General features: G+C 44.5%; 1 protein-coding gene across 13 annotated transcripts in view; it reads right to left on the bottom strand.

Moving 5' to 3' along the window:
- LOC132836294 (zinc finger protein 239-like) overlaps positions 1-12,501 on the bottom strand; it is a 42,964-nt gene extending 30,463 nt beyond the window's left edge. For 5 of the 13 annotated variants that reach the window (XR_009647358.1, XR_009647360.1, XR_009647359.1 and 2 more), the window contains exons 1-4: positions 12,207-12,417; positions 9,584-9,748; positions 5,861-6,020; positions 1,492-1,597 (exon numbers count right to left, since the gene is read on the bottom strand). The gene's annotated coding sequence lies outside the window, so the exon portion shown is untranslated. The other 8 variants (XR_009647356.1, XM_060855696.1, XM_060855690.1 and 5 more) reach the window with 7 other exon arrangements.
- Between the last annotated feature and the right edge of the window lie 1,713 nt (positions 12,502-14,214).

Below are 14,214 nucleotides of genomic sequence, written 5' to 3' on the forward strand. Positions count from 1 at the left end.
GCAAAATTATGGGGGCTACAAAAAGGAACAATATCGGGGATATAAAACTGAGGGGTAGGCACAGGATTGGGGGCACAAAACTGGGAAAAGGGGACTGGAGCACCATGTCCAAGGGGTGACAATATTTGGGGAGAGGCAAAATGTGCTGGGTGCACTTCCAGGTTTTCTGGGGGGTGCTTTACCTCAGGGGAGGACCAAAATGGTGTATCTATTTTGAGGAAATGCAAACAGTGGGCAGTGGGGAGTGTGAGACACAACATTTGAGAAAGGGAGCAATATTGGGGAGACTACAAAATTCGGTGGGGGCACAAAATTTGGGAGATGTCTGCATTATTGTGGGGGTGTATAATTTGTGGAGGGGCAGCACAGTGGCTCAGTGGTTACATTGCTGCCTCACAGCACCAGGGTCCCAGGTTCGGGCGACTGTCTGTGTGGAGTTTGCACATTCTCCCTGTGTCTGCGTGGATTTCCTCCCACAGTCCAAAGATGTGCAGGTCAGGTGAATTGGCTATGCTAAAGGGGACTGCACAGTGGCTCAGTGGTTAGCACTGCTGCCTCACAGTGCCAGAGACTGTTCATTCCCCGCCTCAGGCACTGTCTATGTGGAGTTTGCACATTCTCCCCGTGTCTGCGTGGATTTCATCCGGGCACTCCGGTTTCCTCCCACAGTCCAAAAATGTGCAGGTTAAGTGAATTGTCCAGGCTAAATTGCCCCGAGTGTTAGGTGAAGGGGTAAATGTAGGGGAATGGGTCTGGATGGGTTGCTCTTCGGAGGGTTGTGTAGACTTGTTGGGCTGAAGGGCCTGTTTCCACACTATAAGTAATCTAATCAAAACCTGACAGCAGTCTACACAGAGATGGAGGAGGGGTAAAAGACAAGTGAATTTAAAAAAAGGGAAGAAACTAGAATAGGATGGAACGGAGACAAAGGCAGAAAGAAGAGGCAAGAGTCAGAAATACTAAAGAACAAGAAAGAAATAGAGAGAGCAATAGACAATGTAAGAGAGAGGGAGTAAAATAGGAGTGAAAAAAAGAGGAGAGCTGTAAAAAGAGAGGCAGAGAGACCTACAGAGGGAGAGAAGGGCAAAAAGTCGGAGAGACGAACAGGTTCTAAGGGGAGACTGGGAAGGGGACTATACGGTGCATATTGAAAAGATGCGGATGTGGATGAAACTAAGGAAATCAGTTTGAAGCAGTTATAAGAGCACATGACGAACAGACTGTTGCCTAGATCTTGTGGTTAGGATGTGGGGAACAGTTTGCGAGTATGTCGTGGGAGGTTATTATGAACTAGATTAACAGAATGTACTGAATGTTACTGGCAATCTCTGGAGGATCAAGTAAAACTATATAAAAAGCATGAGCAGTTACTGCAGAAATCTCAACTTCCAACTGTGTACAGGTAATCGATATACAAGAAGACATGAAGCTGGATATTTGAAAAGATTGCAGACTCGTTCCTTATTTCTTAGGAATCCAACAGATACGCACCATTCCAGTGGGTCCCAGCTGTCTTGGGTTTCTGACACTTCCTCTCTCCCATGAAGAACAGACCCTGCTCCAGGATTTTGCTTCAGCCTGACTGGTTCAGGGAAGGCTAGATGGAGGGAGGGCGGTGTTTATGCAACAAAACTGGCATTGAAATTCTTAGTACCCACAATCTCTCTCAAACACACGGGCAGACAGATACTGAGCTGAAAAATGTGTTGCTAGAAAAGCGCAGCAGGTCAGGCAGCATCCAAGGAGCAGGAGAATCGACGTATGCGCTTTTCCAGCAACACATTTTTCACCTCTGATCTCCAGCATCTGAGTCCTCACTTTCTTCAGGCAGACAGATACCCTCATACACACCTCCTGTCCTGTATGGCTGCCAGGATCTACTTTAAATACTTACAGATCTGTCACTCAAAGGCTGCTCTCCACCCAAATCCCACTTCATACAATGAGCTCCCAGCTCTCTCTACCTACAGCACACCTCACCCAGTGTGGAGTATATTGAAAATTGTGTGATTGAGATACAGTATAACAAGGGTTAAACTGCAAATACTAATGCAAAAGGGAAACTTGCAAGTCCTGCTTAAATCAGTTCAAAGCAGACATAAGCATATGTTACAGATAGATTGTGGCCTAGAGTTTGTGATTCGGGTATGGAGAACAGTTTGTGTTTTCAGGGAGGATCAAATGATAAAAGAATGGCTGTTTTTATGGAGGTCTCACTTGTAACCATCTGAGGATGGGGAGCCAAGAGAGAGCCCATACTGCCTCTGTCTGCCTCTACCCTCTCCCAAAAGCTCACCTCTCACACATCAGTCCCAGACTTGAAATCCACAGAGAGAGAAAGCTTCCTCTGGAAGCTCATTCTATACACAGAGAGAGAGTGGGACACTGTACAATATACACAGTGTCCTGCATGAAAATGTTGCCACTTTTATATCTTCCCCTCTCACCCTAAACTTATTTCCTCTAGTTCTGGATTGCCTCACTTCAGGGAAACAATGTTGTCAATTTACCCTATCCATGTCCCTCATGATTTTATAAATCTGAATCTCTATAAGATCATCCCTCAGCCTCCACTGCTCCAGGAAAAACAGCCCCAGCCTGTTCAGCTTCTCCCTGTAGCTCAAACCCTCCAACCCTGGCAACATCCTTGTAAATCTTTTCTGAACCCTTTCAAATTTCACAGCATCTTTCCTGTAGAAAGGAGATCAGAATTGAATGCAGATTCCAAAAGTCATTTGGCAGAATGTCCAACAAGCACCAAGGGATCACTTGGCTGGTGGTGATCCTTCATGCTTGGACAGACTCTCTGAACAACTGCACGCTGCCATCGAGAGGGCATGAGTTGAGTTGGAGTTTGCACATTCTCTCCGTGTCTGCGTGGTTTCCCCGGGTGCTCCGGTTTCCTCCCACAGTCCAAAGATGCGCAGGGCAGATGAACTGGCTATTCTAAATTGCCCGTAGTGCTAGGTGCATTAGTCAGAGGGAAATGGGACTGAGTGGGTTACTCTTTGGAGGGTCGGTGTGGACTTGTTGGGCTGAAGGGCCTGTTTCCACACTGTAGGGAATCTTATCTAAATTACAGCATTTAAAAGGCATCTGTGTGGGCATATGAGTAGGAAAGATATGGGCCAAGTGCTGGCAAATGGGACCAGAATTATTTAGGATATATGGTCAGCATGGACTAATTGGACTGAAGGGTCTGCTTCCATGCTGTACATCTTTATGACTTTGTGACTTTGATAGTTTGCTCAGGGAACCACCCAACAAAATCAACTCTCTCTTTTTCCCCGCAGGCTATGTGCTGACCATTCTCTGATGGACTTGTGGTCAAACGCGTTTTCTTTACAAATTTCTACACAACATAAAAGTGATCAAGGAGAGCCCAACTACTTGGAGCATGCCATGGTGGAGGCCAGACAGGCGACAGGTGGAACCTTGGTAAATACTGACCCAAACTTGGGTTTTGCATAATGACAGCCTACATACAACTTGATGCAGAGTACTTTGGAGGTGCATGGTAAAACAGGGCAGCATCAGCATGGCTTTGTCAAGGGGAAGTCATGCCTGACAAATCTGTTAGAATTTTTTGATGAGGTAACGAGCAAGTTAGACAAAGTAGAGCCACTGAATGTGATCTAATTGGATTTTCAGAATGCATTTGACAAGGTGCCATACAGAGGTTGCTAAATAAGATAAGATCCCATTGTGTTCGTGACAAGGTACTGGCATGGATGGAGGATTGGCTGACTGGCAGAAGGCAGAGAGTTGGGAATAAACAGGTCTTTTTCAGGTTGGTAACCGGTACTCATGGAGTTCCGTAGGGCTTAGTGTTGGGACTGCAACTATTCATGTTATACATTAACAATCTGGATAGAGGCATTGTTGCACAGCTTGCAGTTGACATAAAGATAGGTGGAGGGACAGTTAGTGCTGAGAAAGCAGGGAGGCTGCAGAAGGACTTGTATATATTAGGCGATCAAGTGACAAATGGAGTACTATGTGGAAAAGTGTGAGGTTATGCATGGAAGGTTAACATGGAAGTTCAGTTAGCAGTAAGGAAGACAAATGCTATTTTAACATTTATTTCAGAGGAGCCTAGAATACAAGAGATGAGATGTACTGCTGAGGCTTTATCAGCTCTAGTCAGACCACATTTGGAATAAGGTGATCAGTTTTGGGCCCCATATCTAAGGATGTAGTGCTGGCATTAGTGGGACTCCAGAGGTGGTTGACAAGAATGATGCCAGGGATTAAGGATTTGTCATATAAGCAGCAGTTGAGGACTTTGGGTCTGTATTAGAACTTAGAAGGATGAGGAGGACATGAATGAAACTTACAGAATACTGATAGGCCTGGATAGAATGGATATGAAGGAGATGTTTCAACTGGTGGGAGAGACTAGGGCTCAAGGACACAGCCTCAAATGGAGATCAACCTTTTAGAACTGAGATCAGTTGGAGTATCTTCAGCCAAAGGTAGTGTACTTCAGTGCCGTGGAGGCCAAATCATTAAACATATTTAAGACAAAGATAGATAGGTTCTTGATTTGTAAGGGGAATCAATGTTTATGGGAAATGGCAGGAGAATGGGATTGAGAAACATATCAGCCACAATCAAATGGCAGAGCAGAGCTGATGGGCAAATGGCCTAATTTTGCTGCTATATCTAGTGGTCTTATGGTTATTATGGGTGACTTCAATCTGCACATAGACTGAGAAAATCAAACCAGTAACAATTTCATTGAGGAGACATTCCTGGAGTGTGTGTGTGTGTGATACTGTGTGACGCCAATAGCACATGCTCAATTCATGGACTGATTGAGGTCACCATGAAAGTCCTACGTCCTTCACCATGGTTACCCTCAGGTTAAAGCACCTTCACTCATCTCTCTCTTTAATGAGTCAGCATTCCTAGGATCCTCTGGAACAATGGCAGGCTCAGAGCAGTTTCAGCAAAAGAAGATGAAGGGATTGATTAAAGAGGGAAAAGATAAAGTATAAATCTAGGCTTGCAGAGAACATACAAACTAATTGTAAAAGCTTCTCAAGGTATATGAGGAGGAAACAAGATTAATGAAATCAAATCCCTTGCAATCAGAAACAGGGCAAGTTATAATGTGGAATGGGTTTGAATTTAAATAAAGGAAACTAATGGTCATCTTTTAAGACTCTATAGTCTGGAACAATTTCTATGGATTGCAGGATAGCTAATGTAACTCCACTATTTAAACCATGGAATGACACACATTAGACGGGATAGCCTTACACTGGTAAACAGTGACAGGATTCGACAGTCAGTCAGCAACGATTCACAAAAGGGAAATCATCCTGCACAAACCTGCTGGAATGTTTCAAGAACACAGCGTTTAGAGCTGATAACGAGGCAGTGGATGTGGTTTACCAGAGCTCTGAGAAGGCATTTAGAAAGTTCCTCAGAAGAGATTACCATGTAAAATTAAAGCACATGGAATTAAGGGTAGTGTACTGACATGGATACAGAACTGGATGGCAGACGGGAACAAAGTGTCAGAATAAACACCCACTAGCTAGTGTGGTACCACAAGGATCAGTGTTTGGACTCCAGCTATTCACAGAATCTATTAATGATTTAGATGAGAAAACGCAAATGTCATATCTCCAAGCATGCATATGACACGTGATAAAGAGGACTGGGCCTATATGGACTTCAGTACACCATGGTAGACTGATTAGCAAGGGGTTGGATCACATGGAATATAGAGAGAAGAATCCATTTGGATATATAACTGGTTAGAAAGTTTGAGACAGCAGGTAGTGGAGGATGGTTTCTTCTCAGAATGAAAACCAGTGGTGTGCTGGGTCCACTGTTTATCATCACTTACATAAATGATTTCGGTGGCTCACTGGTTAGCACTGCTGCCTCACTGCACCAGGGTCCCAGGTTCGAGTCCAACCTCGGGCAACTGTCTGTGTGGAGTTTCTCCCTGTGTGCACATTCTCCCTGTGTCTGTGTGGGTTTCCTCTGGGTGCTCCGATTTCCTCCTACAGTCCAAAGACGTGCAGGTCAGGTGAATTGGCCATGTTAAATTGCCCATAGTGTTAGGTGCATTAGTCAAGGGGAATGGGTCTGGGTGAATTATTCTTTGGGCCAAAGGGCCTATTGAAGTTTGCAAAAAGGTGGGCAGCGAAAAGGTTTATTTTAGGGACCTTGATCAGATAGACCAAAGAGGAACAGATGGAATTTAATTTAATTTGAAATCAGGTCAGGACATATACACTTAATGGTAATGACCTGGGAAGCTGAATAGGCTGGGGCTGTTTTTCCTGGAGTGTCGAAGGCTGAGAAATACTGAGAAAAAAGATCAATCTGACACAGGTACATATGGGTAAGGGAGTGAGTCAAACAGTCAGGGCAGGAAGGAACATAGCAGAGAACAAGGTAGGACCTACTAGAGAAGGTGCAAAACTTGACCTACTCTTGGGAACTAAAGCAGGGTGGGTGACTGAGATGTCAGTGGGGAAGCACTTTGGGGCCAGTGACCATGATTCTATTCGTTTTAAAATAGTGATGGAAAAGGATAGACCAGATCTAAAAGTTGAAGTGCTAAATTGGAGAAGGGCCAATTTTGATGGCATTAGGCAAGAACTTTTGAACGATGATTGGAGGCAGATGTTCACAGGTAAAAGGACAGCTGGAAAATGGAAAGCCTTCAGAAATGAGATAACAAGAATCCAGAGAAAGTATATTCCTGTGAGGGTGAAAGACAAGGCTGGTAACTATAGGGAATGCCGGATGACTAAAGAAATTGAGGGTTTTATTAAGAAGAAGAAGGAAGCATATGTCAGGTATAAACAGGATAGATTGAATGAATCCTTAGAAGAGTATAAAGAAAGTAGGAGTATACTTACGAGGGAAATCAGGAAGACAAAACTGGGACATGAGACAGATTTGGCAAATTAAAATTAAGGAGAATCCGAAGAGCCTTTACAAATATATTAAGGACAAAAGGGTAACTAGGGAGAGAATAGGGCCCCTCAAAGATCAGCAAGGCAGCCTTTGTGTGGAGCCACAGAAAATGAGGGAGATACTAAATGAATATTTTGCATCAGTATTCACTATGGAAAAGGATATGGAAGAAATAGATGGGAAATAGATGGTGACATCCTGCAAAATGTTCAGATTACAGAGGAGGAAGTGTTGGATGTCTTGAAACGGTTAAAGGTGGATAAATCCCCAGGACCTGATCAGGTGTACCTGAGAACTCTGTGGGAAGATAGAAAAGTGATTGCTGGGCCTCTTGCTGAGATATTTGTATCATCGATAGTCACAGATGAGGTGCCGGAAGACTGGAGGTTGGCTAATGTGGTGCCACTGTTTAAGGAGGGCAATAAAGACAAGCCAGGGAACTATAGACCGGTGAGCCTGACCTCGATGGTGGGCAAGTTGTTGGAGGAAATCTTGAGGGACAGGATGTAGATGTATTTGGAAAGGTAAGGACTAATTTGGGATAGTCAACATGGCTTTGTGTGTGGGAAGTCATGTCTCACAAACTTAATTGAGTTTTCTGAAGAAGTAACAAAGAAGATTGATGAGGGCAGAGCAGTAGATGTGAACTATATGGAGTTCAGTAAGGCGTTCGACAAGGTTCCCCATGGGAGACTGATTAGCAAGGTTAGATCTCATGGAATACAGGGACAACTAGCCATTTGAATACAGAACGTTCTCAAACGTAGAAGGTGGTGGTGGAGGGTTGTTTTTCAGACTGGAGGTCTGTGACCAGTGGAGTGGCACAAGGATCGGTGCTGGGCCCTCTACTTTTTGTCATGTACATAAATGATTTGGATGCGAGCATACAAGGTACAGTTAGTAAGTTTGCAGATGACACCAAAATTGGAGGTGTTGTGGATAGCGAAGAGGGTTACCTCAGATTACAACAGGACCTGGACCAGATGGGCCAATGGGCTGAGAAGAGGCAGATGGAGTTTAATTCAGATAAATGTGAGGTGCTGCATTTTGGGAAAGCAAGTCTTAGCAGGACTTATACACTTAATGGTAATGTCCTAGGGAGTGTTGCTGAACAAAGAGACCTTGGAGTGCAGATTCAGATCTCCTTGAAAGTGGAGTCACAGGTAGATAGGATAGTGAAGAAGGTGTTTGGTATGCTTTCCTTTATTGGTCAGAGTATTGAGTACAGAAGATGGGAGGTCATGTTGCAGCTGTACAGGACATTGGTTAGGCCACTGTTGGAAAATTGTGTGCAATTCTGGTCTCCTTCTTATTGGAAAGATGTTGTGAAACTTGAAAGGGTTCAGAAAAGATTTACAAGGATGTTGCCAGGGTTGGAGGATCTGAGCTACAGGGAGAGGCTGAACAGGCTGGGGCTGTTTTCCCTGGATCGTTGGAGGCTGAGGAGTGACCTTATAGAAGTTTACAAAATTATGAGGGGCATGGATAGGATAAATAGACAAAGTCTTTTCCATGGGATCGGGAAGTCCAGAACTATAGGGCATAGGTTTAGGGTGAGAGGGGAAAGATATAAAAGAGACCTAAGGGGCAACTTTTTCATGCAGAGGGTGGTACGTGTATGGAATGTGGTGGAGGCTGGTACAATTGCAACATTTAAGAGGCATTTGGATGGGTATATGAATAGGAACGGTTTGGAGGGATATGGGCCGGGTGCTGGCAGGTGGGACCAGATTGGGTTGGGATATCTGGTCAGCATCGAAGAGTTGGACTGAAGGGTCTGTTTCCATGCTGTACTTCTCTATGACTGATAAATTAAACTGCATTTACTTCAGTGATATGGGCAGCACAGTGGTTAGCACTGCTGCTTCACAGCGCCAGAGATCCAGGTTCATTTCCCGCCTCAGGCGACTGACTGTGTGGAGTTTGCATGTTCTCCCTGTGTCTGCGTGGGTTTCCTCCGGGTGCTCCGGTTTCCTCCCACAGTCCAAAGATGTGCGGGTCAGGTGAATTGGCCATGCTAAATTGCTCCTAGTGTTAGGTAAGGGGTAAATGTAGGGGTATTGGTGGGTTGCGCTTCGGCCGGTCGGTGTGGCCAAAGGGCCTGTTTCCACACTGTAAGTAATCTAATCTCCTTCAATGCAAGAGGCTTAACAGGGTATAGTTGGGAACATGGGATTTGGATTTCACAGCAATTACAGAGACGTGGCTCAGTATGGACAGGATTGGCAGCTTAATGTTCCAGATTATAGATGCTATAGCAAGGAAGGAGAGGAGGGGGTGTGGCGTTTTTGGTAAGGGATAGCATTACTGCTGTACTTCGGGAAGATGTTCCTGGAAATACATTGAGGTAAGTTATTTGAGTGGAACTGGTGATTTGCAGAATTCAATGCCACACAAAGCAGTTTCAGCCAAAACAGTGATCGTTTTGGGAAAGACAGATATAGTTCTTATAGCTAAAGGGATTAGAGGATAGAAGTCAAAAGTGGGAACATGGTGTTAAGGAGGATGGTCAGCCAAGATCATACTGAATATTGGAGCAGGATCAAACACCACAACATACTCCTCTTTATGTGTCTATTCAGTTAAAGGTGGGATACAAAAGCAAAGCAATGGTAACTGAGACAGATATCAGCACTACCTTATCATCACTGGATGAAAATTCTTTTATTCTTTTTCAGACAGCTTCACCACACGAACTGCAGCAGTTCAAGGAGATCAAGGTCAGACAGAATGAGTTTAGAAGTTTTTGGACTGGCTGCTCTGTCTCTCGTTTTCTATCCAGCTCTCATAATTGTTCAATGCTCTGGGAAAGACAACAGAGTATGTAGGAAATATGAAAATATCTATGTAAGTTTGCTGGAACTGTTTACATTCACTGCTGACTTAGAAATTGGATAAAGTTTTACGTGCCTGTAAACAACACATTATTCAAGGATTGCACAAAGGCTTGGCACCCATAGTTGGAAACTATTCAATTGAACTGACAACTTACTTTTTTTCTTTTTAAGATATCCCCTATCTCTCTCTGTCAATCAGAGAGACTGGAAGTTATGAACAAAGAAGATTGTGTTTAAATCAAGATATTGATTAGATTGCCTAATTGCTTACATTAGTTTTGGTCAAGTTAGTGTTATTTCTTTCTTCCATAAACTTGCCATCCAAGGTCTGTTATTCATAAAGACCAGTAAGGAACATTGAATGACCCTCAAAATTGCCACAATGTTTTAATTACACTGTGTTGTGAATTCAGTCATAGTGAGGCGAATATGTTTTGGATTGCTATCTTTGTGTCATAACAAGTATTTGATCATCAAGATTAGCACAGAAACAGAAATGATCTCCAGTGCAGGACACACAATTCCTGGCCATGGGAAGATAAAGCTGGGAAATCCACAGCATAACCTGCAATTTACATCCAGGTATGGTCTCAAAAACAAACAAACATTCCTTTTAACATAAGTTGCTGCTCATAATCCAGAGATCACTGTGCACAGTTAGTTACAAATTGTGTGGGACATTACTCATTTCAACTGGAATAATGAGAGATGATCTCACTGAAGCAATTCAATCCTGAAGGGGTGTAACCGGGTAAATGCTGAGATGATGTTCCCTCTCACTAGAAAGATCAGGATGAGAAAGAATAATCTCAGAATAAACTGAGCCAATTTAAAACTGAAAAGAGGAGGATTTTCATCTCAGAGGGTTGAGAGTTCTTGGGATTTCCTGCCAAAGAGAGCTATGGGGCAGAGTCCTTGTGTACAGCTAAGGCTGAAATAGATAGATGCTTGATTACGAGGAGGATCAAGGGTTACAGGAAAAATGCTGGCAAGTGATCTCTCCACCCTTCAGCCTCTCTGCCTGTATTCCTGATGCAGGGCTTTTGCCTGAAACGTCGATTTTACTGCTCCTCGGATGCTGCCTGAACTGCTGTGCTCTTCCAGCACCACTAATCCAGAATAAGGAATGTCAGGTCAACAAATCTTTTTGAATGGTGTAACAGGCTCAAGGAGCTGAATGGTTTTCTCCTACTCCTAATACATATGGTCTTCCAGTGGACTGTGGAAATAGCTGTAACCAGTTAGACAACCTGAGAGAGTGTTCCTGTCTACCAACTGTGGAAAAAGCTTTAACATGGACTGAAATAAAATCACACTGCATGGAGTTGAGAAAAAAAATTACATAGATGTTCTGTCGATTAGATTAGAATTTATCTGGGAGAACGTGAGGACTGCAGATGCTGGAAAGTCAGAGTTGAAAAGTGTGGCACTGGAAAAGCACCAATCAGACAGCATTGAAGAGCAAGAGAATCGACATTTCAAGCATAAGGCCTTCATCAGGAAACTATTGAAGTTGATGTTGTAGCCATGTGGTTGAAGGGTCCCAATGTGGTTTGTGAGGCGTTCTTCCTCCAGTTGGTGGGTGACTTTGATTTGGTGGTGAAAGAGGCCCAGGACTTGTATGTCCTTGGTGGAGTGGGAGGGGGAGTTGAAGTTGTCGGCTACAGGACAGTGGGATTGTTTGGTTCATGTGTCCCAGACGTGTTCCCTGAACAGAGCGTTTCATTGATTTCACTAGTTTCCAAATTTTCTCTTCCACCTCATCCCAGATCCAAACTTCCAATTCGGCACCACCCCCTTGACCTGTCTTACTTAAACGCTTCAACCCTCCCCACTGAGCTATCACAAGTAACCCCCATCCATATCCACCAATCGCCTTTCTAGCTACCTTCACCCCACCCCATCCTTCTATTTATCTCGTAGCCCCCTTCCCCCCAAAATATTCCTGATGAAGGGCTTATTTGGAAACGTTGACTCTCCTACACCTCTGATGCTCCCTGCCCTGCTGTGCTTTTCCAGCATCACACCTTTTGACTTAGAATTTATCTGACCATCCAGCCAACTGTGATTCCTACAACATGGAGATCCTGTGGAAATATCAGGATAACGCCAGGGATACAGTTACCCACCTGACCTGCCCACCCAAAGGTGCAGTCACACCAGGGACAGATCTGCTCCATTTGCAAGAGGTATTCAGTAAGACATCCAGCTGCTGAGAGCCTTGTAGGGTTACAGGGGTTTAAATGAATTAGATTCTGGTGGGATTGCTACTTTTTATTCCACCCAGCTTCATCTCCCCTTCATATTGCTATTTTCCAATAAGCCCTCACCCCGAGAGGAACCAAACAAAGCAGCATATCCCCAAATATCCCCAGATAGAGGGATTGGCAAAGATTTGGATTATACACGACACCGTCCACTTACTGTGACATCAACGCGCTAACTGCGCTTGCGTACTCCCTCCTCCCGCTGAACTAAAATGGCGGCAATTCACAGGGGCCTGTTACTGGGAAGACGCCTGAGGCCTTCTGCGCATTAAATCGCGGCTCCGGTAACCCCATTTTGGGGGCTAGAATCCCACGCTGATCAATCACTAAATTTTCTAACTAGAAATATAACTGTGTCCCTTGAATCTTAACTCACCGCCTGTGAATGGGAGAGACTAACATTCCTTTCCAGCTATGACATCCGCCGCAAATTCTCACAATCCATATTAACTGTGCGCATGCTCCTGCGTCAGCCCGACTGGTGTTGATGGACGTCGCTGGGCGTGCAGCTGGACCAATCGGAAAACGGAGGTGGGGCCGGCTCTCCAACGGGTCACAGAGAGGGGCGGGCTAACCCGTCAGCCATTCAGCGAAAGAGAAGGCGGGTCTGGAACTGTGACTAGAGCATGCGTCGTAGGCAGCTGCAGCTCGAGCTGAGGTTGTTATACATCTGCTGTTTGTAAAAGCTTGTTCAATGGGAAGTAATTGCACATCGTCAATTCCAACCAGATCTCACAGCAAGGTCTAACTGCAATCACCATCACCTCAATGTCATCAGCCTTTCACAGTGTAGTAGAGGTTTGTATATTGTGCCTGTTGGAAAACATTCCAAGATCAGTGTCACTGCAAGGCTCCGAGTGATTTGAAATGTGAGCAGAGCAGCCTTCAGGGATGTGATCTGGGTGACAATATGGTAGCACGCTTAGGTAAGTTTGCCGACTACACCAAGATTGGTGGTATAATAGACAATGAAGAAGGTACTGTAAGATTACAAAGGGATCTTGATCAAATGGGTCAATGGGCTGAAAATTGGCAGATGAAGTTCAATCTGGAGAAATTTGGTCCAACAAACAGTGAGTTGGGTGTATGAAGTTAATGGTCTGGCCTTGGATAGTGTTGTAAAACAGAGGGACTCAGGGGTGCAGGCACAATTCATAGACGTTTGTGTCATGGTAACCATTTGGCACACTTGTCTTCATTGCTCAGTCCTTTGCGAATAGGAGTTGGGAAGTCATGTTGAGGCCTCTGCTGGAATACTGTGTCAAGTTCTGGTTGCCCAGTTATAGGAAGGATATTATGGGCAGCACGGTGGCTTGGCAGCAGTTAGCACTAAATGTATGCAGGTCAGATAAATTGGCAATAGTGTTAGGTGCATTAGTCAGAGGGAAATGGGTCTGGGTGGGGTACTGGTCGATGGGTTGGTGTGGACTGGTTGGGCCGAAGGGCCTGTTTCCACACTGTAGGGAGTGTCCCTAGGTTATGGGATTAGATTCCCTACAGTGTGGAAACAGGCCCAACCAATCCACACTGACCCACTAAGGGCAATTGCAATTAGATCATTGCCAATTCACCTAACCTACACATCTTTGGATTGTGGGAGGAAATTGGAGCACCTAGAGAAAACACACACAGACAGGGGCGGGGGGATGTGCAAACTCCACAGAACAGTCACTCAAGGCTGGAATTGAACCCGGGACCCTGGTGCTGTGAGGCAGTAGTGCTAATCACTGAGCTACCATGCCACCCTAACGTAAAGCACAGTAACATAAGGTCGTGGAGGGAGTCGAACTCTCAACTCTGCAGAGGTTGTAAACCTAAACCCAGCAGCTTAGACCACTCGACCATAGCCCAGATGTATGAGGGTATTGCTGGGTATGAAATATTTGATTAATAAAGAGAGGCTGAATAGGCTGGATCTATTTTCACTGGAGTGTAAGACGTTGAAAGGTAACCTTATAGAAGTTTATAAACTAAGGAAGAGTATAGATAGAGTTAATGGCAATTGTCTTTTCCCTAAGATTGGGAGGAGGGGGTGCATAAGGTGAGAGGAGAAAGGTTTGAAAAAAATAAGGGCTAACTTTTTTACATAGGGTGGTTTGCATGTGAAACAAACTTCCTCAAGAAGTGGTGGATTACAATGTTTAAAAGACATTTGGATAAGTAGA

The sequence above is a fragment of the Hemiscyllium ocellatum genome, chromosome 46, assembly GCF_020745735.1.
Source record: "Hemiscyllium ocellatum isolate sHemOce1 chromosome 46, sHemOce1.pat.X.cur, whole genome shotgun sequence".
NCBI lineage: Eukaryota > Metazoa > Chordata > Chondrichthyes > Orectolobiformes > Hemiscylliidae > Hemiscyllium > Hemiscyllium ocellatum.